Raw genomic sequence first — 25,682 nt, forward strand, 5'->3', positions numbered from 1 at the left:
AGCAGAATGGCCTAACAATATGGGATTTTGCTGGAAGAAGGACAATCAGCCAAGTTCATTTGCAAATACTCAGAATAGCTTGCTACATTTGGGAGAAGTGTTGCATAACATTTAATTAGCCACTAAAGAAAAATAATATATATGCACATTTTTGCTTGGGGGAAAATTAGGCCAAAAAAAAAGGTGGGGGGGAAACAAGGAAGAAATTCAAAGTCTTTCATTTTATAGTTCATGTTTAGGATGAGCAAAAAAACAAAAACAAAACACCTCTTATTTTCACCACTAGTGGGAACTACTGCATTCCCTTACAGTAGAAAATAACCATGTAAGTGTCATGACTAAGAATAGCTCTTGCATGTGGTCTAAAGGATGCTGCTATCTGTATCAAAGGTTAATGAACTTTAAACATTTTTCCTTTTCATCACTCCCCAAGAAAAATCACTTCCCATGCTAAGGCCAAGCCAAACAAGCCACAACCTGAACTGGTCCATGCTTTGGGCTATCCCATTTTAAATTTCAGGAAGATAGCATCTCGGGTAGGATTTGAATTTCAAAGCCAGAGACCACAGCCCTGGGTGTTCACACATCTAGGGGTGCGTTTAGTTACTTGTGGGCTACATCCAAAGATATGAATGCCTGGTGTGCAGTCATTGAATTCCTCTTGTGTTTTTCGTAATACATCACAGCTTCTCTCTCTCATTCCAAAACTCAAATTAAAACATCGAATCAACAGAATTTTTAACCAAACAGCACATTATAAGGAGCCTGGAAATGTTGAAAGTATGTGGTTCTGTTGCTAGGCAAACTGTCACACGGCAGTTTCAGAGCTCTACGGTACTCAGTGGGCTTTCCAATTTGGCCATTTATGTTGGAGATGGGATTGGTGCTGTGAGTCGGTGGATAGAGACCCAGCATCGGGTGCTTGTGTTGGGAGTTAGGCAGCAGGAGTCAGAGCAGTTTTCAGGAGTGTGTATGCTTAGTATCCATGCTCATGTTCAACCATTACACCTGTGGGAGAAAACCCTGCTCTTCGTGTACACCAATGATGGGTCAGATGCATCACTGGCCATTCACAAGCATAAACAGCATATGCAGTGACTCACTGTTAGAAGTGTACGTATGCACACACAGCACAGGTGATTCCTGGGACTGAGTGTGCAGTCACAGCAATTATGGCTCTGATCCAGCAAAGCATTTACACGTGTGCTTAACTCAAAGGCCATGAATAGTCCCACTAGAGATGACTTTCAGAGTAGCAGCCGTGTTAGTCTGTATCCGCAAAAAGAAAAGGAGGACTTGTGGCACCTTAGAGACTAACATCCGATGAAGTGAGCTGTAGCTCACGAAAGCTTCTGCTCAAATAAATTTATTAGTCTCTAAGGTGCCACAAGTCCGCCTTTTCTTTTTACTAGACACTACGCGCGGCTGAAAGTTAAGCACATGCTTAAGTACTTGGCTGGATCTGGGCCCACGTTTACAAGCCATGCACATTCACACTTCTAAAAACCTGGCTTCCAGTTGCAGTAAGTGCACACGCAAATTCGTTGTGTCAACAACATGACCGCATTTCTGAAACTCCAGCTCTTTGCTGTTCATCCAGTAATCACACACGTGTTCACTTAGGTGAAAATCTGGAAAGTTACAGTCCTTACTTCTTCATGAGTCTTCATTAACAAACAGGACTTCCCCAACGTCATCTTGAGGGGGTTAGTCACCCTGGATAGGCAGGCAAGAATCCCATTAACCTTAATCTAAAGTGGTCACTGTTTTTTTAAAAAACAGTTGAAAAGCACCAGTCTCATTTATCATTCCTATATTTTCCCATCTGCTCTTAAGGTGGAACTCTAAGGAATAGAGCATAAAGCAACTTCAATTTTAAAATGCACTAAGTTAAGACCAGAGCTATTGAAGATTTACAATATATTTTAGAAGGGGACTGCAAACTGCTGGACAAAGTCACTGAAAACATCAAGAAGACAGTGACCTGCAGAAGAGTGGCTTTCGGAAAGGCACGTTTACTTTACAAGACATAAGCTGCCAGTGGAGACCACTAAGCATTATATTACAGACCCTCACAATAAAGCTAAGTCATGTGAATTTGAGCAGTTAACAGATGGACTAATCAGAACGGAATTCTTTGTGGTTAACAGATAACCAGGTCAAAGCAGGGTTATTGTGAGAAATAGACTCAGCTTTGCAAAGAACAGTGAGTATTTGCTAGTGAAAACTGTGCATCTCAAACGAAAGTAACAAGCAGTAGAAGAACTGAAGTGCATCTGATTAAAAATGCATACAGTGACTGAGCTTTAAAAGTATCTTCCTTTTTGAAAGACACTGCCAGTTTGAGAAATAGTCCCTTTTCTTTAAATGGGGCTCAGAGCTGAATCCAGTAATTACAGCTCTCAAAACAGAAGTAAATGTTTAAGTGCAACCACTGTACCAAAGAATAAGGACAAAATGCAAAGGTAAACAGGCAGCACAGATCAGACTTCTTCACCCTTAATATGGGGGGGGGGGGGAGGGTAAAAATGTTAGTGCCAACATCTAACAAGCTTTCTTAGCCAAGACAATGCCGAAGTAGTTACAAACAAGCTATATTCTAGCAAACTAGAAGAGATACTGCAACAAAACTCCTTCTATTTCTGGCTCTGCTACTGACTCACTGCAAAGCCTGGGCTAATCAGACAACCTCTACGGGTATGTCTACATTGCAATTATACACCCACAGCTGGCCCATGCCAGCTGACTTGGGCTCCTGGGTCTTGGGCTAAGGGGGTGTTTAACTGCAGGGTCCTAGAGCCCAGGCTCCAGCCTAAGCCTGAATGTCTACACCACAATGATACAGGCCCTGAGCCCGAGCCCTGCGAGCCTGAGTCAGCTGGCATGGGCCAGCAGTGGGTGTTTAACTGCAGTGTAGACATACCCTATGTGCCCAGTTCACATGTCTGTAAAATGGGAAGAATGAGGCTTTCCTACCTTGCAGGGTATCGTGAAGCTTCATTAAGTCATTTATGGACAGCATTTGGAGGGGTGAGCTCACAGACTTTAAGATCAGAAGGAACCATCATGGTCATCTAGCCTGACCTACACAGGTAAGAGTTTTCTTCTGTACAGGGAACATGTAGATGTGTGCTGGCCTCAGACAGCAGCCTCACTGTATCCTTGTGCTCCCACATCTGTCTGTCTGTCTGTCTTGTAAGCTCTCTGAGGCAGTGACTGTCTTTTTCCTCTGTGGCTGTACAGCTCCTACAAAGGGCCCAGGTCTGTGACTGGGGCTCCTAGGCACTCTGGCAATATAACTATATTAAAAAGATCCCGCTGTTCCATGCATCAAACTATACTGCAATGAGAGTTGCCTGTTCGGCTTAGTTGCAGGATCCAGAAAGAATCCACACATGGTGTTCCCTCTGCCTGGCATTCTTGAGAGGCTGCATAACAGGAGGAGGGTGGAGACATGCACATGGTTAAAAAAGGAAAATCCTGGTGCAAGCCTTTACTAAGCAGCTGCTATCACTGCGTCCATAAGTTTTAATCTAAATGGATATTAAAAGGTGAAAATATTTGGGTTGAGATGTGGCTACCTTAGTACAAACAACCTCCTTTCTCCCCCCGCCTCCCCAAAGCCCCCCATGCATTGGCAGAATTTTCATGTTACATGACTTAAAGCTGATGTTATAATAGGTCATGACTGTTTACATTAAATCAGCATGCACAGATTATAGACCCTATTTGTTGTCTTTAATATGACTTTACATTTGCTCTTTGGGGAAAGATTTCTTCCTTTCCTTCCCCCTCTTCTTCTCCACCCCCACTCCCACCCCGATTCTACCTCCACTTCTAAGATGCACTTCAAGATAAAACTGACCCTTTTAGTTCAGACGTCTTCTGAAGCTCCCCTCCTCCCCCCACCGTCCTCTTTCTGGTTTGTTTGTTTTAACACAATATACAAGCATTGATAAAACAAACTGTGTAGCTCAGTGGGTCTTTTCTTTTTTCATCTTCCAGCCGTTTAGTTGATATACAACCATGTGAAATACTATCAGACTCAAGTTTCTAGGCTTATCTCAGGGGCTGTCAGTCAGGAACAAGCTTTGTTTGAAGACTGTAAGTGATCCACTGGTATACAGTTTTGTAAAAAAAGAGGGGGAAATTTTCTTTTAAGGTCTTTCTTCTGTTCTTATGGCACTGGCATGTTCAGCATCACTCAAAGTTAACCCTCCTTGTTTGATGGAAGCAATGACAAGATCACTAAACCTGGTTGGCAACTACACCCGGGACTGTTTTGGCCAAGTAAAATAGAAAATACGCTCATCTCCTTATAGCTGCTCTTACGTTGCATGCTGCTCAAAAAAGAAATATCCATAATTCTGTTTATAAATGCATCCAGGCTTTTAACAGGATGGAAATTCAGCCCAACTCCCACTTCCAAAAACAATTAATCAAACGAGTGAAAACTTTAATGCAAGGATTTTGCCACATTTTTTTCCCCAGCTGGTTTTATTCAGCAGAACAAAGCAAAAAACCTACGGCAAGTTATTGCATTGGTTGTTTTACTTCATACAGAGCAAAATGCATGCTTTATCAGGCCTACCTTAGAACATGCTAATAGGGGTTTTTAATGAACATGATATTGGTAGTAGGAAGGAGCACAGGAGACTGGTTCAGGAGTACAATCAGCTTTCCACTTACTAGACAGGTGGAATACGCAATGTAAATGGGGATGCATAAACCCCAGGGCAGTGCAGCGCACTGCAGTGTAAGCAAGCCTTAGAGTAGGAATGGCCCCGGTACCATCAAAAGTGACTCCCTGCATTCCAGGAGGGGCTGGAGTAGACTACAAATCACACCCTTGGTACAGGCATCCCCTACTGGCAGACTGCCAGAGCATCATTAATGGCAACCATGGAAGAGGATCTTCTGCACTCCACCTCCCCAAGTGAAGGGCAGCAGCAGGATCGGAGATGCACTCTTATGGAAGCACCCAGGAAATCAGAATGGTAGGAAAGGCTCTGCCGCAGTCCCGATCCCAGGGCGTCCTCAGCACACGAACATTGTTCCACGCTGGCTGCTCCATTCAAGGCCAGAATTCTAAGAGTCTTACTCATTTTGAGCAGGGTCTTTTGGTCACTACCCTTTCTAATACATTCACCTGCCTTAGTTACACACATACACTTCCTGCATGTCTCTATTCCATACAGGCAAAATCCAAAATGGAATTCTCTGCAAAGAATAAAATATTTATATTTGGCTTGTTTCAGTTGTCATGAGTCTCCAACCCTTGACAATGCACTCTGGTTCCCACTGCGGGCAGCTTGCCTAGCAATTCAGTGAGATAATCTAAAACTGTATTTACCTCGCCCAATTTTGGCTAGTAGGCCCTTTCTAACCGCCTCTACAAGCTTGCGCGAGGCCCAGTGACAAACTGCAATGGCTCGCGTCCATAAAATACAGTCTGAGTCAAGGAATCTGTGTGTGATGTCAAGGCGCTCTCTCTAACAGAGGTGTTGATGAGGTTCACAGGAGTCAGTGTAGGTGAATACACAACAGGAGCAGCCACAGAAGAAAGCGGCAGCTAGATGCTGAATATATATATTAAATAGTTGGGGGAGGGGGTGGGAAGGATCAGATGAAATAACCATGCGAGGTTTGGCTCAAACATGGCAAAAGTCAGGAAATTCAGTGTTAAGGGGGCAATTTAGCCCTTCACCTGCCCAGTTCTGGAGATCTCTGCCATTTTTATATACTTGGACCAAATCAAGATGGAGTGGGTTAAAACAGGGGTTCTTTTTCTTTCCGAGGCCCCCCCACCACCAATATGCTATAAAAACTCCACAGCCCACCTGTGTCACAAAAACTGTTTTTTTGCATATAAAAGCCAGGGCCGACATTAGGGGGTAGCAAGCAGGGCAATTGCCCAGGGCCCCACACTACAGGGGCCCCCGGGAAGCTACATTGCTCAGGCTTCAGCTTCAGCCCCAGGTGGTTTTCTGCCCTGGGCCCCAGTGAGTCTAATGCTGGCCCTGATTCGTAGACCCCCTGAAACCTGCTTGTGGCCCCCAAGGGGCCCCGATCCCTGGTTGAGAACCACTGGGTTAAAAGAAAGAGTTTTTGAATTGCTCCATTTTTTAAGTTAATGTTTTTTAAAATATATAATATAGATTATGCACATGAGCAGCAATCACTTTTTCACTGTTAAATCTCTTACGTGCTTTCATCCCTTCCTGCCAAACCAGAGTACCTAAAACTCCCAGATCAAGTCATCGGTCCAATCAAGTTCCAAATGCTCCTCAACTTAAAAAAGCCACAACAATAAATGATGGGCTAAAACAATTGATAATGCAAAGTCACAGCCAAGGTGCTAACATCTAAAAACAGAAAAAAATATGTTAAGGCACCCTTGACTATTAATGTACACAGTGCCACTAATTAAAAAAAAAATCAAGAGAAATATGTATTTAGACACCCAGAGCTGAAATGCTATAACCAAGTCAACGCAATCTCCCCTTCAAAATTCCTTTCCCCCTTCCATTCAGATTGTATTTGCAAACTGGAGAGGGCTCATTTTTTTCTTGTGTCATTTCATTATTACAGAGTTGAGATCACTAGCCATCTGCAGCTTCATTTCATCAAGCTCTGATTTGTCCTTGGAGCAAGGTCATTTGGGACAAGAACATAAAATGCCGCTTTCCACTACTGACAGTTCTTTATGCCTTCCTGTAAATATCCCCACTAATTTTAAATAATTTCACCACTTCAGACTTTTCCCCCACCTCCAAACAGGCTGATGTACAAATACATGAACAAGGATCTCATTATTTAACCACTGCATGACACACTCTAAAAGCAATTAATGGTGTTTATTTGTAGATAACTGAAGCATTTCAAGCTATAGCTCAGGAATCCTTGGTAGCTTCACGTGACTTGTAGGATATTATCTATGGGTCAGGAATTGGGACCCCCCCATTCAGCATTAGCATATGCTTGGAGCACCTCCATATTCCATCAAGTAGACCCCCCTACTCCACAAATACACAACTCCCCTCCTCCCCCCCAGTCAATGCACAAAAATTACCAGATGCATAATATATCCCTATGGTGGGTGCAGTGCTAACAAAGCATCACTGGGTGAATATAGGTTAGTTTATGGAAATAAAGAGACTGAGAAGGAAGGATTTTCAGATTCATAACAGAAAATTCCAAGCTAAAAATTAATAGGAAATTAACATGGATTTTTTTCTCAAATCAGATCTGATTTGCCATCAGTTCTGGGGCACGTTCTCATGAACAGAGACCACAGCTCTAGATCGCAAAACCACACAGGGCAAATTAATGTAACAGTCCTGATCAGTACAAGTCATAAAGCAACAGAGAGTAATTAAATAACAGGGGAATCAGCACTAGCTCTTGGGGTCTTAATTCCTAGCTCCCGATAGCATACACTGGCATCAGCACACCGACGGGTGCAGATTCTGATCTCACACTCGCAGTGAGTATCGCTGTGGATCTGGGAAATTCAGCCATCGGGCCTGTATATTGGATTCTGAGATATGTTCTGATGTGCATGACAATCTGGCTCACAAAGACTATTTTGATCCCTTATCTGTCTGGCTTTCTGTAACCAGTAAGTCTGCCAGTAAATAGATGCATACTATGCAGGCTTGGTTTGAAACTTTGGCCTGCAATTACACATGTGTGCAAGTACCACGATTATGTGCACAAGTGTCTAACTGCTTTATTTGCATATGCAAATACCTTCTGGATCTACAAGTGGGGGATCTGCTCATGCAAATGTATGCATGCATAATGTCAGAGGCAAGGTTTGAAAATCTGTTCAACTACACACTGGCTGCAATTTTTCAGCAATACCTAAGGGAATTAGGCACTCAGTTGCCATTGTAATTCAATGGGTGTCAGATCCTTGACTGCTTTACTTAACTTTGAAAATTCTACCCCAAACCATTTTTTCCTTTATTTTACAAGTCTAAACAAAGCTTCTCCTTATGCAAAGCCCCCCTTCACACTGCCCCTGCGGTGGAGTCCTGAGTTGTTGTAGCTGGCACACAGAGGGCATGGAAGCGGGCATGCTAGGTGTGGCCCGGACACACTGCACTCCAGTGATCTGCTGGAGCTGGTATAAAGGCCACTAGGCCATTACAAGTTGGAAGACAATTATCCCCTATTTGGGGACACTGAAGAATGGAGAAATTAAGTGATTTGTCCAAGGTCACACAAGGAATCTGTGCCACAGTTGGGAACTCCTGAGTCCTGGTCCAGTTACTTAACCATGAGGCCAGCCTGGCTACAGAAAAGAATATGCCATGGACCAGACATTGAGCAAACCAGCCTCTGAAGATGCTTTATGGCGGAGCAAACCTGCCTAAGTTGAGACATTTGGCCTGAAACTCAATCTTCTGTTGGTCTACGCCCCTTCCTGCTCAACCCCCAAAGTCTCAGGTCTTATGGCAGTGCTGCTGTCATGGCTTCCAACCACCAATGAAAACTGGACTTGAGGGCTTAAGAGACGTAAGTGTCTTTATATATTTAAAAAACCCAAAGGGTCAAATTTTCAAAGTGACACAGAAAACTCAAGGGTCTTGGGAAGGCTGTTGAGATTTCCATCTTCCATTTGAGGCATGGACATTGCTGAGCCACTGCAAGCGTTTCTTTCACAAAAGGACCTCGCACGTCAACAGTTAACTTCCCTTTGTTCGCATACAAATGATTAAGGTTAGACGCTTGCCTGGTGACATCACCATAGCTTAAACATGCTGGATATGGTCCAGGGAACCAAAGTTATTGCTGACCCCATAGTTACTGATCCGCTTTGCAAGTATCTGATGTCTGCTCTCACTTTATGAATTATTTAATGGGTTAAAGATTGATCAGATCTTCTTTATGCAATGTACAGCTATGCAGTGGGCAGAAGGACGTAAACATGCATTAACAAGGTTAAAGTCATATACTGTAACTACCCTGTCTGTTTTCAGCTTGCAGCTTTATTGACTTAATCATACTGGCACTGCAGCCAACAAATCATTAAATCCATTCCATTCTTTTGCTGGTTACCAGCCACAAAAACAGAGGCAGGCAAAGGCTAAGCAAATCTCGAAAGGGGGTGGAAGGGAGAGGTGGGTGGAGGCCGAGTGGGAAAGAGAGAGAGAGAGAACAGTGGGATCACTATGGAATTCTGGCCTGTCCCTGGAAGCACAAAGAAGCCAAATCTGTCTTTATGGACTAAGTGGTCTCATGGTTTAAAGTGACACACTCATTTGTTCCTGTTTTGCAATGATTAAAAAAAAAAAAAGCAAACTGAGCTTCCCTGCCGCTGTAAGGTTTTAGCTGTGCATGCATATGTGTGACAGAGAGCGAGCGAGCACGCACACGCAGTATACACTTCTGTAAACAAATGAAAGGGTCAGAAAAGATCATATCTGTGCACATGCCGTACCTCAAGAGGTCTCAGAGTCCTGCGTCACACATACTGCTAATCTGCAGTGAAATGCAGGCCTGATTAAGAGTTCAGCATGCAAGAAAAATATCATGTGCATTTAAATAAGTCCCAAGCTCCCCTTGTCCCCCAGCTGCCTTCTGTGAGTAACGATGACCACTGCGGGAAAAGAAGAAATATCTTGATTTCAGGCTTTAGTAAGAACTGTAACCCTTAAATCTGCAGTCAAAAGCCTGAATTTTCAAATCAGTGTTTCTAATGGTAAACTAGATAAGCCAAACCCACATTTAGGTGCCTAAACGTAAGTGCCTTGATTTTCACGAGTGCTGAACACCACAGAAGCCAATGGGAGGAGCAGGTGCTCAGCACCTGTGCAAAATCAGGCCACTTTTTAGGAACTTAATGGTAGGTACCCAGAAGTAAAAATATAGGCCTTACACTCTAACTTGTGTTTTTAAGTCCCAAGACATTTATTTGCTATTACTGCCTTCCCAGTTCACCTCTGGGTGATGGCAAGTGTTTTCTCCATCAGCCCAAGGGACAGGTGTCTGTTCTGAAAAATAGGAAGTTTGTGCCCGCTGTAGATTATAGATTCTCCCCAATGTCTTCCAAACATTATAGGGAGGCTATGTCTGATGGAGTTCAGAGTGAAACTCCTGTGGCCTTAGGGCAGCAGGATGAGTTTGTGTCTTCTCTCTTTTAGAGAAGGCTACTTCTCTTTTTTTGTGGGCTTTCCCCTCACTGAAAGAGCCTACGAAGGAGATTCCCCTAAAGTAGAATGACTCACCCACAAGATTATATCCAAATAGATTCTGACTGTCCCTGTTCAGCTGCATGAGGAGGGAGAGGCCAATGAGTTTCCCTCTCTTACGCCCTGCATACAGGCTGGCCATCATCTCCCTAGGAGAATAAACCTGTTCCTACTAAGTGCCATTCCCTCCCCCTGCCCCACCTCACTCATGTATACTGACTGCACTGTTCTGACGTGTGCACCCTGTCAGGAGATATAGAATCACAGAACTTTTTAAAGAGCAGTCCCTTTTTAAAGACCAATGGTAGTTAAAGTTATTTTCTTTAGACACAAACAGGCTTCATCACAGTTTGAGTTCCAGCTTCGTTTCCTTGTTTACCAGGCTCCATGGCATGTGTGGAATCCTATAATGTGCACAGAGACATCTAGTGGCTAAATTGTATACTGCAAATAAACAGATTATTACACTGCCCACCAGTCAGCCAGCATTCCTTCTGGGAACACCAGCTATATGATGGTCCCAACCTGTGCCCCAGTAACTAGTCTGTGGGTATCTAGGGAAGAATTTTGCCCTGAGAGAGAAGCAGAATATGATGCATATAATCAGTGAGACAGGATACTCCTTTGATTCTTGACTATGACACCTAGACACTACAATGATGCATGCACTAGAAATATGGACATAATCTCCTTATTCCTCACAACAACACTGTGTGGTGGATACTGTGTCTATGTTGCTGAGGGAGAGAGGTGAAGTGACTTTCCCAAGGCTATGGAAGAAGGCAGGAGAGACACAGCTATCTATCTATCTAAGATACTTATGTGCCCGCCCCCATCACCACAGTATCTCAACGCCTCACTATCTTTAATGTGTTTGACCTCACATCACTCCTGTGAGGTAGGAAAGTGCTATCCATCCCCATTTTACAGATGGGGAACTGAGGCACAGAAAAGCTAAATGACTCACCCAAGAAGTCTGTGGCAGAACAGGGAATTGAACTCAGGTTGCTAAAGTCCTAGCCTAGTGCCCTAACCACAGAACCATCCTGCCTCTGAAATGGAACTCAGCAGTCCCTGGCTCCCAGTCCAGTAATCAGTGCTGTAGATCACGCTACTCTCTAAAATTTACTTTGGGTTTATCTTGCATACGAGAGTCCGTGTTTGTGGCTATGGTTTCATGGCTACAGACTCCACAGCTTCGACATGACTGTTTTTGCTAGCTGACGGCAGGATTTCAGCTCTCTTGGTCCAGCGTGTACTGTTACTCAAACAGTGGATGCTTGTGGGTCTGAGCGCTCAAAGTAAGTGCAACTGTGCTGAATGCTTGTGTCTTCGGGCACCTTTTCACTCAACTGCAAACATCGTCACAAGATACAAATACAGGCGACGCTTCTGTTTGCCACATTCATTAAGCAGACAGACTGTTCCAAGGGTAAATGATGAACACGGTGATGTCTTAGGAACACACATCAGGGGGGCTATTTATAATCCCCAATTCCAAAGCACTAAAATTTTATTTTTAAAATTTAGGCAGACTCGTGTTTGTAGATTTAAGCAACTCAGCTGGTGGGCTTAACCTGATGCAGCTTTTCATTCCACTGGGTTGGTCATTGGTGTGGGCTGGGAAGTTCATAGAAAGGGCTCAGCACACAGGGTCTTTTATCCAGCATGTTCCTGTGACCACAGTTACACTACTTAGTCAAGCTCCTGGGATGAAGTGAGGGATGGGGGTGGGGGACACATTGATCCCCCTCTTCTCTGTAATGAGCAGAGAGGAGATCCCCTTCTTCCCCACGGCTCCTCCCAGACTGCTGTGGTCAGTGCTCCCCTATCTGTTTCCATCTACTTTAACCAATGGACAAGCTATTCCAAGGAATGCTAGTTGCCCTGAAATAGAATACAAGGGACAAACTCTGCCTGCGGATGTACACGTGCTGAAATGCAGTGGAAGATGCGGGGCGGGGGGTGGGGGGGAAGGTGAGAGAGAGACACAGACGGGGCAGAGTAGCTGAATTCCTTAAAATTACTCTGTCTTAGTCTCTCAACAACTAAGAACGCCCATACTGGGTCAGACCACAGGTCCATCTAGCCCAGTATCCACAGTGGCCAATGCCAGGTGCCCCAGAGGGAATGAACAGAACAGGGAATCATCAAGTGATTCATTCCCTGTCGCCCATTCCCAGCTCCTGGCAAACAGAGGCTAGGAACACTAGAGAGAAGGGGAGAAAGAGAGAGATGGCACAGGCATCAGAAGGAGTTAAAATGGGCCGTACAATAAAGTGATCCTTTTTGTTCGTATATATCTTTAAGCAATGCACAGAAGTAGTCATTATACAGAAGGAGTCAAACTAGTTTAGAACTCCTGAAGTACGAGCTTTTCCCAGCCTCAAAGGGCTAACTCTTTGCACAACTCTTTGTCACCATGTGCATTTCATTCGGCTGCTCCTGTCAGTTATACCTCTTGTAAAGCAATTAGGAAATATTCAGAGCAGGAGTGACCCAACGCCGAGGAAGACTGGTTGTGCTGCAGTGTCACATCCTAAATCGTTAGGCATTTTGTTTTAATTGCAGGGTTATTTTTAAATGAGGAACTGGTTATTAACTCAGGACAAAACAGAACCTACCACTCCCCATCATTAAAAGGGCTATGATGGGATTCAAGAAATTCCTCATGGCTGGCCAAATTCAGGCTCCCTTCATTCTGGTTGTACAGACTGGCATGCAAAGGCAGCACTGATGTAGGGCCCTATGCTAGCTTCACACAGCTAGGGGCTAGAGGAATCTCACAAGATGCTGGAGGTCAGATCTGGGAGTATCTATGCTAGATTGTCCTGAGGCCAAACACTGCCCTGGATTCCTGCCTCCTCCCACTGAGGATATGGGAGAGCAAGAACTCAGTGGTTTTTGGAGATGCCATTGCGGGGGTGCAGTGATAGCCTCTCTTCTCACAAAGAAGTGACAACTCCTGGATCTGGCCTGCAGGTACGTAACCCGCTCTCATTAAAATTCAGGTTATACTTTCATTCACAAGATTTTTATCTGTATTGAAAAAGGTTTCTGATTTCACCAGATTTCACCACAACAGTTTTCCCCTCTGAGACACGAGGCTCAGCGCCTTTGTAGGGCTCATGTGGAGCAGGTTTTCGTTCCCCTCTCTCCCTGCCAGAGCCACTACAAAGGTACATGTTGAACAGATTTAAAAAAAAAAAATCCCAGATCCACCTTACTTCTTAATAAACGTTCCCACAGACACAAATCCTCCCACCCACCACAGTACTTGCTCCCAGAACCGCCCGACCCTACAAAGGCCTCCCTTGCCCCACTTGTGGAGTAAGAGAAATGTGTCAAAACACAGAACTGGTGCCCACTTCAAGCTCTGGTTTATACTAATGCAGACATCATAAAAATAAACTCCCAGCAAGTATTTCCTATATAAACAGATTAGCATACCTTAAACTCTTGATTGCTCCCACATCACATGGCCATAGATTCACTGCATGCTGGTTCAATTCACTAGGGTGTTTTCACTCCCTTACGCTGTCACTAAGGCACTGAAGATCCAGTGACCTGAAGGAAGATATCTAGGACACTCTAGGGAACATACCTGTGGATACCATAATAAGTTGGGAGGCCCAATATGCTACTGGGACAAAAGATCTGGGCTGAGAGGGGGAAAAAGCACATCCACAACTGGCTTTAGCAGAGGAATGAACCAGCCCTGGGTTATGGCCTCCCTTCTCTTCTCCCACTTCCACCCCCAAGGACCATGTGAATCACTGGAATGGAGGGAAAATATATACTAAATTCTACGAGCACAGGAATTAAAGAGACATCCAGAAAAGTTCCCTCTGGCACTTGACACAAGCTGCAAAACTGGGTTAGCTTGACATTGCTGCTGGAGATGAACGGACCCAGAAAAGCAGACTGCCACTTGGATACCAGCAGAGCTAAAACCCTGTCTGCAAAGCAGGATCCATCCACCTGGGTGAATTGATAGATAACTGGAGTCCCACCAGCAGGGCTGAGTGGCAGGCCCTTAAAACCAGAAGCACCAAGGAAGTAAGGAAACAAAAAAAGTGCTTCCTCACCAAAACAAGATGTTTTGACACCTTAGTGTGATGAGGCAAATGCCATTTCAGAGGCTTTGTCCAAGCAGATCATGATGGCTTGGTCCTACAGGAATTCTCTAATGGATCAGACAGTTTTTCTGATGATCCTCAGCTCAAGAACAGTGAGGTGATAAACATTTTTCAGGAAAAAGAAACCCAAGAACTTTTGGACTGTGTACCCCCCAATCCTGAAGATATTGCAAACCATGCTGGTTCTGGAAGAGGAATCCCTCACGGTCTCTCCCAGATACTAGTTCAGGTAGTACTTCACTGCAGTGCAAATAATTTAGAGATTGTCTAAACTACAGCATCCAGCATATGAGCTCTTGAGTAAAGAACAGTCAGAGATGCCAAGATCCGGAGTAGAACTGGGCCGCTTCACAGGACGAATAATTACGCTGGAGTTGACAAATGCTCTGCTGCATCTTCCAGAGTCTTTCCTCTGGTATGTATCAAATTGTTGTTTTTTCCAAGGGGCCAACTTCTGTGACATGAGCTCTTTTGGCATGGTAACCTCAAACCCTGACTCAGAGGATACTGTAAGAAGCCATGGGGCTTGTAGATGGACTTACAGAAGTGAAGGTGCATGGATCAAAAAGAAAGGGGGATTGATACTCATCTCCTCTTTCTGAAGAAGCCACCATGACAGTCATAATTCTAAAGAAGAGTTGGCACCCAACTTCTAAGATATTAGAGAAGAGCATCATATTAAAGTGAAGTTTCCTCTTGGGTGAATCTCAGTCCCACGTGGGTGCAGTTTGTAAAGGTAGACCCCAGGAAGTCAGAGAATGCAATGGGATCGAGAGAATATGAGGCAAACAGTGCCTGTCATTTCTGCCTGGGAAAGATCACAATCCCATCATCTTCAATACAGCTTGGAGAATGTAAACTGTGCAAAAATTAAACTAAACCAAGGATGTGTAAAATTCCCATTGCATCCTCCCATCCTGAACATACACAACCTGAGAATTAAGATTGAAGGCCAAGATTTTCAGAACTGACCAGTGATTTTAGGGGCCCAACTTGAGACACTCTAACTTGGCCTATTTTCCAGAGGGCTGTTGTTTCGCACTTTCTGAAAGTGAAACCCCTTTAAAAGGTCTCTGTCAACAGCACCCAAAAATCACTGGTCACTTGGCCGCAGCTTGCAACAGCTAAAGGACAGTGAGGAAAGACTGGCCTTCAGCCACTCAGCAACAACAAAACACCGCAACACCATCACCTGCACCAAATACACACCAAAAAAATAAATAAAAATACAGTGCAACTAAAATTACTTGGTTTTGCTGAAGGGTTTGTTTGTTTGTTTGTTGCTTAAAAGGCTTTACTTTCCTTCCTCTTTGCCGCTGCTCTTTAGGGAAGGGTATAAAAGCTGCTAAAAATTAGTCAGACAATTCAGATACTTCTTCCCAGCTTGGCGAGGTTTCCGTTCTGCTAGAGTGATGGTGGGTGTGGGGGTCAGATAGGAGGAGGGGGAAAGGACACAGGGGAGAGGGGGAAGGGAAAAATGAACAGCTGCAAACCAATTAAGCCTGACTCTCTGACTGCCTGCTTTGGACAGTGAGGCAATCTAATTCAGCCTGGTGCCTCTCTTCCTTCAGCCGCCTGGTGCCTGCCTGCCTGCCTGGGATTCAGGAAAGGGGCTGTCTGCCCGCCCGCTTCGTTTTGCAAGCCAAAGGGGCCCTGCTCAGCCGCAGGTTCCAAAGGAAAGAGCCCTTGGCTGGCGGCGCCTCTTCTTTTCTGAGAAAAACACGCACTGGATGCAGGGGCAGCAGCTTTCTAACCCTCTCCTGCCCTTCCTCAGCAACTAAACCAAAGTGGAGTTTGAGTAAGAAGACAACCCGCCTGGCTCCTCCGCCTCACAGCACAATGAATCAGTTAGCATTCGATCATTATGGTGGTAACCGTATCTTTCACGAGCAAGATTTCAAAGAGAGATAGAATATGATGTTTCCTGCTCATTTCCTTCCCGTCATCCCAATCATGAATTGCTGTTACAAATACGCGTTCAAGCCTGTAACGTATTCGCAAACATGCGTGCCAGTTTCCCAGACGAGTAGCTGTTTGTTTTCTGAGCAGCAAAGGCGTGGAGGAACAGTGTTACAGGAGAGGAAATAGTGTCACTGGGGTAGAAATGCACACAGAGAATTTACAGAAGGTCACTTGAGTTTTCATGCCTCTGTTACTATGAATTACTTTAATTCCTTCTTATTTGCTAAAGCTCTTAGGTTACACCATGGGCACGCAAAGGCACTCTATATTTCCCTCGGAGTCCAGATTTTCAGACACAAAGGTCTGGTTTGGAAAGGGTTATTATAGTGGTCACGGTTTTAAAAATATCTGCTCCCAGTTAGAATGCAAAAAAAAACTTTGTGAGAGGGTACAAAACAACTTTACCATTTAGTTACACTTTGCAGTAATCTAGAAAGCAATTATGTAACTGCCCCTAAAACGTTTAATTAAGAGAGAGATAGGGGCAAGGATTAGTACTCTAGAGACAAGATCTTCTTTACAGTGGCATCTGGACATCATCATTCTTTCAGAAGCCCCTAGGTAACCCTCAGTATTGTTCACACTTGTATGTAAACAAAACAAGACGTCCTGGAGAGAGCTAAATTACTGCCCCATAGTGTAACAACATTTCTTGCTTAAAGAGAGTCCATGCAGAATCTGGGAAGACTCCAACATGTTAAAACTGACACAGTTCCACACCATGGAAAGCTAGAATGGGTAAATCAGGTACAATCTGGACCTTCCCTCTGACTTCATTTCACACAGGAACTCTAATTCAGGACAGTTGCTCATTTTTAAATTAAAATCGCAGCCTGTCCGCGTGTGCATCAGAAAAAAAGCTCACACACAGAGCTGGTTGTGCAAAGAATTTTCCCTGTTCCACCCCTCCACAAATAATTTTGATGAAAACAAAATTCAAGTTTTTCTTGCAATAGTTGGGATTTTCCAGAAAAACCAAAAGTGGAAAATTTTCAGGTTTTGGGGGTGAAAAAAAAAAAGACAACTTTAAATGAAAGCAGAAATTTCCCTTTTTTAAAAAACAAAACAAAACGAAAATTAAACAAACAAACAAAACATGTACAGAAAATTGTTGACTGGCTCTACTCACATCTTTTCAGAACGCCAGTCAGTACATAATGATAACATCACTCTCTCTCTCTGCTCATGCTAATCTTAAGTACTCTTAAACCATTCAATACACAATATTCTCCGATAACGGAGTGCCATTCACATTTCAGCAACAATAAGTCAGTTCAATGATATGTGAGTCTCTGTTGAGGGCAGGGAATGTATCTATCTCTGTTGTCTGTGAAGCATCTAGCACACTTTTGGGAGCGGTTTAATCATAAAACAATTATCACATCGAGGGCCCCACACCGCATTCCTTGTGCACTCAGAACTCCCAGTGACATCAGTGGAAATTTGGGGTGCATGAAGAAGACAAGATCAGGCACCAAACTGCCAAGGACATTATATATTTTACACACATACACTTCAGAAATCCAGAAGCACTTCATGGTACCAAGACCTGATCTTAGAATACAGAGACATTAAAGTCAATTGCATCTTTTAACTAAGCCATTATATGGTAAAGTAAGACTTTCACCAGAGACTTCAAGAGGTTTACAATTTTTTTCCTTACGTATTTTAAAATGATGTCTTCTTCACTTGAAGCATAGGTAATGATCCAGGTATAGCTGAAGAAGATGAAAACACGGTGCTTAAATAAAACACACAAACTTAATTACAGACGCTTCCTGAGTTACGCAAGACCCGACTTACGCAAATTTGAACTTACAGAAAAAGTTCCATAAACCAGAAATAGGATTTTCGAGTTGAGGAAATTTTTGCATAATGTAAGGGTATACGTTTCCGACTTACACAAAATTCGAGTTACGCAAGGCTTTCCGGAATGGAACGATTGCATAAGGCGGGTGTGTGTGTGTGTGTGTGTGTCCTGTATTTACTTCAGTTTCTCGTGAGGTTCTGTTCAGTTAGCAGGTTCTATACTGAAATACATAATGAGATCAAAAGACAGACACTGAAAATTCACAAGCAGATTATGTAGCCTCACTAGTACCGTGGCAGGACTTTGGTTCTACAGATCCTAGAGAAATTCTGTTCTGAATCTCAGTCAAAGTAATCTGAATGGTCAGCCCATGGTTATTGCTCTTCCTTCAGCGCTGTGCCCCCCATGAGGACGGGGCTGGAAAGAGTACTATTGTCAATAAACTGAAGAGCAAAAATACAGCAGGAAAAATACAGCAGGAACAGCTTAATTCCAGATGTAAATGAGCTCAGCAGGGAATCTAAACAGTCAAGTCAATTGCCAGAATCTGCACTTTTCAACCTCATTCTGCTCCTTTGATCAGAATGAATTTTGAGCTATAGCGATTAATGGAGTAATAGAGGAAGTCACGGGACATCTCTTGGGAAAAGGGGGCAAAAAAAGTAACTCATCCTTGTTATGCAATTTTTCTGTTAAACACCACATTTCCCAACAGAAAACTGAATAAAGTTATTTAAAAAAGGAACGTATGCTGATTTAACAAAGAAAGGATCACAAAAACAGCCGTGTGAAATAAAAAGAATAGATTTAAGATCATTCACTGTTTAAAACAAACCCCACTATAGTCATGGTAGGGGAAAATAACCTATCCAAATGTAAGTGCCTTGTAAATCAGAGAGCAAGAGCATATACTTAATATTGTGTTAGCCAACAGGAAATATTAGAATTCAACACACTCAGTATTCAAGGCGAGGCTCCCAAAAGTCCTCAGTCTTTAAGTACCAACTAAAATTGATTTGTTTATGTTGGGGATATTAATGCTGTCCCCTGATAGTACGTCCTAACCTTTCTGGAAATGGAAGAAAAGTATTAACATTAGGGGGCTGCGATTCCAAAAAGAGCCTTTTAAGGGTTTCTTCTCATTTGCTGTTGTCACTGTTGTAGATGAAATGGCAGATGAGGGTCAGCCCCCCTGCCACCTCTCGCCACCTTTGCAAAGGGAAGGTTTTATCTCCTTTATGCCTGATTCTCCCTGAAACCCAACCCCCTATGGAATAAAAATAATCGGTGAAACAAACTACACTGTGAACGTGCTCAAAGTCACAGAAATTTAAAGAATAATTCTTAAACTTGCATAAAAAAGGCTATTAAAAGCCACGTTGGAACTGATGTGAAACACTACATCAAAGTTCATACCATTAAAAAAAAATCATTGGACTAATATGACATTTGCCAATCATCACTCTGCTGCATCCCTTTTCTCTACCCTTTCGTCAGTTTAGACCTTGATCCTGTGAAGACTTACACATGTGATTAACTTTACACATCTGAGTAGTCCTGTCGAAGTCATGGGACTACTCCCAGTGTGTGAAGTTAAGCATGTTCTCAAGTCTTTGCAGGATCGCGGCCTTCAACAGTAAAGCCTTCAGGCAGGGACCATCTCAGATATATTTGTACAAGTGGGGGGCTCCTGATCCTGACTCGGACCTTTTAGGGAATACTGCAATGTAAACAGTAAAACTAACTACCTACCCTCTATTCATCAAGTTTTTTTCTGTCTTTAGTGTCTCATTTTCATCCCTGGTAATCATTGGCATCAGAAATGTTAACGCATGGCACTGGATTTTATAGATAATACTAGCTATGCTAAAGAAATTCAACCCACTTTTTTTTTTTTTTAATGTCCTGCACTTGGACCTCAAACAGTTAAATGGTAGGACAGGCCTAATATTTTTTAAATGGCCAAGAGACATTGTTAGAATGACATAGCAATATAGTCATATGTTCCCCCTGAATACAGCATAAAAAATTAAACTTCAGCATGTACATGTCCTAGAGTGATTAGCCTTCAGAGTCCTAAGAGGCTGCTACATTTTGATTGTGAATTTCTATCAGTGATTAGTGTATGATACTTGAAACAGACCTAAGTACTTGAAACAGAAATATTGCAAAGCCAAAGAGAGCAGGCTGATTTGCTTCCTAAATGGGCAGAATTATTGAAGGCAGCTCGTAATAGTGTCTCGCTTTCTCACATTAACGTTAACAGCTTTGAAGCGACTGCGCCTAATTTGTATTTAAGACCCTTTACCTTTTTCTCTAAGCCATTTTCATAGACGAGCATTTGTTCCAGGGGCATATTTGCCACACAGAGCAGATCTGTAATGGCAGTTAATTCGCACCATTTTGCTTGCTCCTGTATTAATCAGCAAACTCTGAATCATCCCAGTGTTTCCAGATACACAGATGTATGAGAGAAACCAATGAAGCCAGTTCAGTTCTCTTCCCATTCAGAAGCAGAGACAATATCAGTTCCTGTTTACAGCCACTTGTCTGTTTTCCCCCACCCACGCACTGAAATTTCTCCAAAATGCCCAGAGAAAAAGAGAAAGAAAGAAACTGAGTTCATTTTACCAGGAAAGTTATTTCTAGGTATTGCATCTGAAAAAGAACAGGTTTGCACTTTTGTTGTTGTTGTTGTTCAGTACTTCTTTCACCAAGGCCAAAAACTACCGAAGTGGCATAACCAGATTGACCAAGTAGCTGACTGTATTTCCCCCACCCTCCAAACCTGCCTTCATATTTCAGTCACACAGTTTACCAACCCTCAAAATGATTTTTCCCCCCCTGTTTATGTGACATCAGCTTTTGGTTCTTTCTTTAAATATTTTTGCCTTGTAAAATAGACACATAGCAGAGGGTGGGGTCTGAGTAATCACTATGACCATATAAATCATGTTTTCAAAATACTTTGGCAAAGGATTTTCAAAAGTGACTCATGATTTTGGGTGCCCAAGGTGAGACACATTGAAGTTTTCTGACAATCAGGCCCCTTTAGGGCTCTCCAAAAATCACTAGTCACTTTTGGAAATCCTTTGCCTGTATTTAAAAAAAAAATCTTCCTCAAATATGGCAAGAATCGGAGGTTAGAGGTAGTGAAGTCAATGAGAGTTTCCAGTATGGGAGGAAAATGGGATCAGGCCCACATTAGGGTAATGGAAAATACTCCTTGGCATTCATGAGTACAACACACACATACACACCTTTTTAATATGGGAGTTATGGTTGTATGAACTTACAAGTGAAAACACAAGTAGCATCCCTTGGCCATCGGCTAAATCACTATTCATGGTCTTTTTATAAATGAGACGCAGGCAGACTCTGCATTCAGATAACTTCATTGTGATGCCCTCTAGGCACTAACTAATGAGAAAGGGTCCCTCTGTATTCCCATTTGAAACTCAAATGTTCAGAGTGTTTAAGTCCCTTCGAAGATAAGGGCACAATCAAGAAAAAGTTACCAACCTTTGTTCAGTTGTTTATAAATTAAACTGGTCTCAAAATGTAATTGTAAGATGAGAAATTATTATTGAGCAGGCATGTTTCTAGTGGGAGCCCATACAGATCTGTTTCTGGCTCTATGCTAGTTAACATTTTTATCAATGACCCAGAAGAATAAAATGTAAAGTTTGCAGATGACAAAAATTGTGAGAGCGGTAAATAATGAAAAGGACAGGTCATTGATACAGAATGACCTGGATCACTTGGTAAGCTGGATGCAAGCGAAAAATGTGTGTTTTAATATAGCAAAATAGAAATATATACATCTAGGAACAATTCAGGTCATACTTACAGGTTTGGGGGACTCTACCCTGGGAAGCAGGGACTTTGAAAAAGATTTGGGGGTCATGGTGGAAAATCAGCTGAATGTGAGTTCCCAGTGTGATGCTGCAGCCAAAAGAGCTAATGTGATGCTAGGATGCATAAACAGGGGAATCTTTCTTGAGTACAAGCAGAGACCTTTTTTACCTCTGTATTTGGCACTGGTGCAACTGTTGAAGGAATACTGTGTCCAGTTCTGGTGTCCACAATTCAAGAAGGGTGTTGTAAAATTGGCGAGGGTTCAGGGAAGAGCCATAAGTATGATTAAATGATTAGAAAACCTGCCTTGGAGTGATAGACTCAATCTATTTAGCTTAACAAAGGGAAGGTTTAAAGGGTGACTAGATCGCAGTTTATAAGTACCTACATGGGGAACAAATATTCAAACAAGGGCTTTTAAATTTAGCAGAGAAAGGTATAAAAGACAATTCAATGGCTGGAAGTAGAAAACAAATTCATACAGGAAATAAGGTGTACATTTTTATCAGAAAGGGCAATTAACCATTGGAACAATTTACAAGGGTCATGGTACATGCTCCATCACTGGCAATTTTAAAATGAAGATTGGATGTTTTTCTTAAAGATCCGCTCTAGGAATTATTGTGGAGAAGTTCTGCTGTAGAGCACAGGCCATAGGTCAGACTAGACCACCACAATGGTCCCTTCTGGCCTGGGAATCTATGAACCTATGAAAGGTTTCTATGGTCAGATGCTTTTTGTGCCAATAAAGGCTTAAAAATGTTTTAAATGAAAATCTGTAGTTCGGGCCCAGTCCTGTAACTGTACTTGCAAGTACTGCCGTTTTACTCAATGGGGTTCATGGAAGGAAAAGTTACTCATCAAGGTTTACAGGATGGGCTCTTGCTCCGAAAGTCTTTTTGGTAAGAAACTAAAAAAAACAACAACCCACCCACATGCACACTCCGTGGGCAAGAGTCTGATACCGTTACTTGAGGTGCATCCCCACTGAAGTCAATGGGGCGTCCTGGAGAGTAGGGTATTACTACATCCGAGAAAGGGTGGCAGAATCTGGCTCCACTTAAAGCTAATGAGACACTTTTTAACATGATCATGTCACTTTCCTTACACATTTGAGGGAGGGTTTCCCCCCGCTTCCCCTTCTACTACTGTTAAACAAAGAGAAACAACAGCGCATTTGTTGCTTAAAGCAACACGAAGGGACTGACTTAAAACCACAAAAGCAAGCTTTATTTCAGTGCTAAGGCAGAGAACTTTGCATGATGTGCAATGTCCTCTGCTCACCATGCAAGTACTGTAGTATTGCTGGGGTCTATGAACATTTGTGGTACAAAGCTGTAGCACATCCCATGTGCTTCAATTCCTAGGTACAAGGAAGTTAATTAAAGACAGAGTGTTAGGGTAAAATTCCAGGCTTGTTTCTGAATCTCTTTCAATTACTGGCTTACGCTCCCCCTCGGACAGATGCAGCCCACACCTCCAACAGCAATTTTAAAATACTACGTGTATGAATGTGCACGCATTTTATACATCCTCATCTTGTCATGTGGGGAAGAGGCAAGAAAGATATTTTGCGTAATATCCCCCCAGGCACCCCTCTTTACTATAAACCCTAAGATTCTTTTCTGTTTCTGCAGCTTGAGTGAACACACTCATTTATTTTTGCAGGGTTGCTCATGCCATAAGTGCTGAACGAACTGTGCTGCTGGCATGGACTTGTTCTGTATTGTTAAGGGGAAAATAAATTTAAGAAGGTGAGAGCGTGATGGATCAAGGAAAGAGTTTCCGCTTTGACAGAGCTTCCTAGCAATTTTCAGAAAAAAATAAGGGGGTGATGACGGGATGAGGTGGTAAAATTAATTTAGTTTCTGGTCTTCCATTTACAGCAGGAGATGGTTTACTGGTAACTACTGTCCTGCATGGATTGTTCCTCTGAGGCTGATGCACTATGAAGAGTTTTTAAGATATTGTCAGATCCACAAACCAAAGAAGTTTAAAGATTTGACTACAAAGGCTCATTTTACAATGCAGACATACCCCGAAATCCAGAAAACTCTGGTACAAGAGAAGGGTGCCCACAATTTAAACATGTAAAGGAAAATAATTATATAAAAATAAATCTGATTTAAATTAAAACTAGTCTTTGCAATTGAATTCCTAACTCTTGCATTTCGAATTGTTGCATTAACTGCGGGACCCTCTCACTGGACATTAAGTGGCCAAGTCCACCACAGGTTTTGAAGAGTTTATCTCTGAGTTTCTAAAATGTTTTTAACATTTGCCTTGGGGGAAAAAAAAGACCAATCTATAACAGTTTCGTGAGGGCTCCTTTGAGACTGTTGAAAGGAGGGGAAAAAAACACCCTACAAGATTGAGAAAAACAATTCCAATTGCACAAATAAATGTAAAAGCAGAAATGACCATTCAAGCAGATATTTTCACATCTGTGAGGAAAGTATGTGGCGAGGTCAAACTCCAGGCTCAGACTTATTGCTTTCTGTAATCCTGATTCATCACCAGCATCCTTTATTCACCATTCAAAGGCACTTAATTAGCTGAAGGGCTTGTTGCTTTGCCTTTAGAAGCTCTCCACACCCTCAAAGGCCTGGGCTCCGCATTGTACTATCACTAGCAATATCCTTTGAAATCAAATCCGTTCTTCTTCTCCACGGCACTAGTAAAGAAGTAATATTAAAAAACAAGAACACTTTTCTAACCATCAAAAAAAACAACAACCCCCCAAACAAACCCAAAACAAAACCCAATTGGAACTTCTTTCTAAGTGGCACTGAAGAAACTAAATCTGACACTTTTCAAAAATGTTCCCAGAAGACACAGATGAAATCTGGCCAGCAGTTTTTAGTCTGATCAACTAAAGGTTTATTCATGCAGGACAGCTTGGACGCTCTCTCTGCTAGACACGTCTCCATGCAACATCTGGGCGTTTAAAACACGGGGTATTTTCCCCTAAAGTCACAACAAGATTTGGACGTACTTAGATTCAAGGAGCCTGATTCTCAATTGCTTTTCAGAATGCTTATCCATTTACACCAGAGCAGCTACCCAGCCAGAATATCAGCATTTTGCACCCACTATAGGCTGACTTTCCACTGGTGTAAATGACCACCATGGTGCATGGCATTGGGAGACTCAGTCCCAGGGTATTCAAATGTTTATGCCTATATAGATAAAAGGTAAATGAATATAATGTGATGGAGAATATAACAGGGCACCTTTAACACCAAAGCACTGGGTTAGTGTACAATTAGAACTGCAAATTTCTTCTTCAGGTTTGTTTCTAAATGCAAGAGCTTAGGCTCAGAAACAAAACATTAGCTCAAATGCAAAAAGGAAAAACACCTTAAATAATCCAGTTGACGGGTTTTCATTCTGCTTTGCTACCTATAATTTATGCTGCCAACTCAGACACCGTATTACTAGCTTTCCCCTCAGCTAAAGAAATACAGTCAAGCCCCTTTAGTATTTTCGCACTCTTCATTTCAGTCTGCTTCATCACTTTCTTACTCTTCTCCATGCACCACTCAATAGCAAGATGCAAGTCTGACCATTCATCCTATAAATAGAATTGTTTTCCGGCTGATTTTTGCTCCTCTCCATTCTTCCCTCCCATGGTTTTGGCAACAGAGCTGAAGCCAACATACCTTTTGTTGACTCCTCTCTGTACAGCTATCCCACATGTCAGCAGGAATGCAC

General features: G+C 42.7%; 1 protein-coding gene across 4 annotated transcripts in view; it reads right to left on the reverse strand.

Annotated features, from left to right (window-relative positions):
• MAMLD1 (mastermind like domain containing 1) overlaps nt 1-25,682 on the reverse strand; it is a 96,388-nt gene that overhangs the window by 8,517 nt on the left and 62,189 nt on the right. The window lies entirely within an intron of this gene.

The sequence above is a fragment of the Chelonia mydas genome, chromosome 9 (genome assembly GCF_015237465.2).
Source record: "Chelonia mydas isolate rCheMyd1 chromosome 9, rCheMyd1.pri.v2, whole genome shotgun sequence".
Taxonomy (NCBI): Eukaryota; Metazoa; Chordata; order Testudines; family Cheloniidae; genus Chelonia; species Chelonia mydas.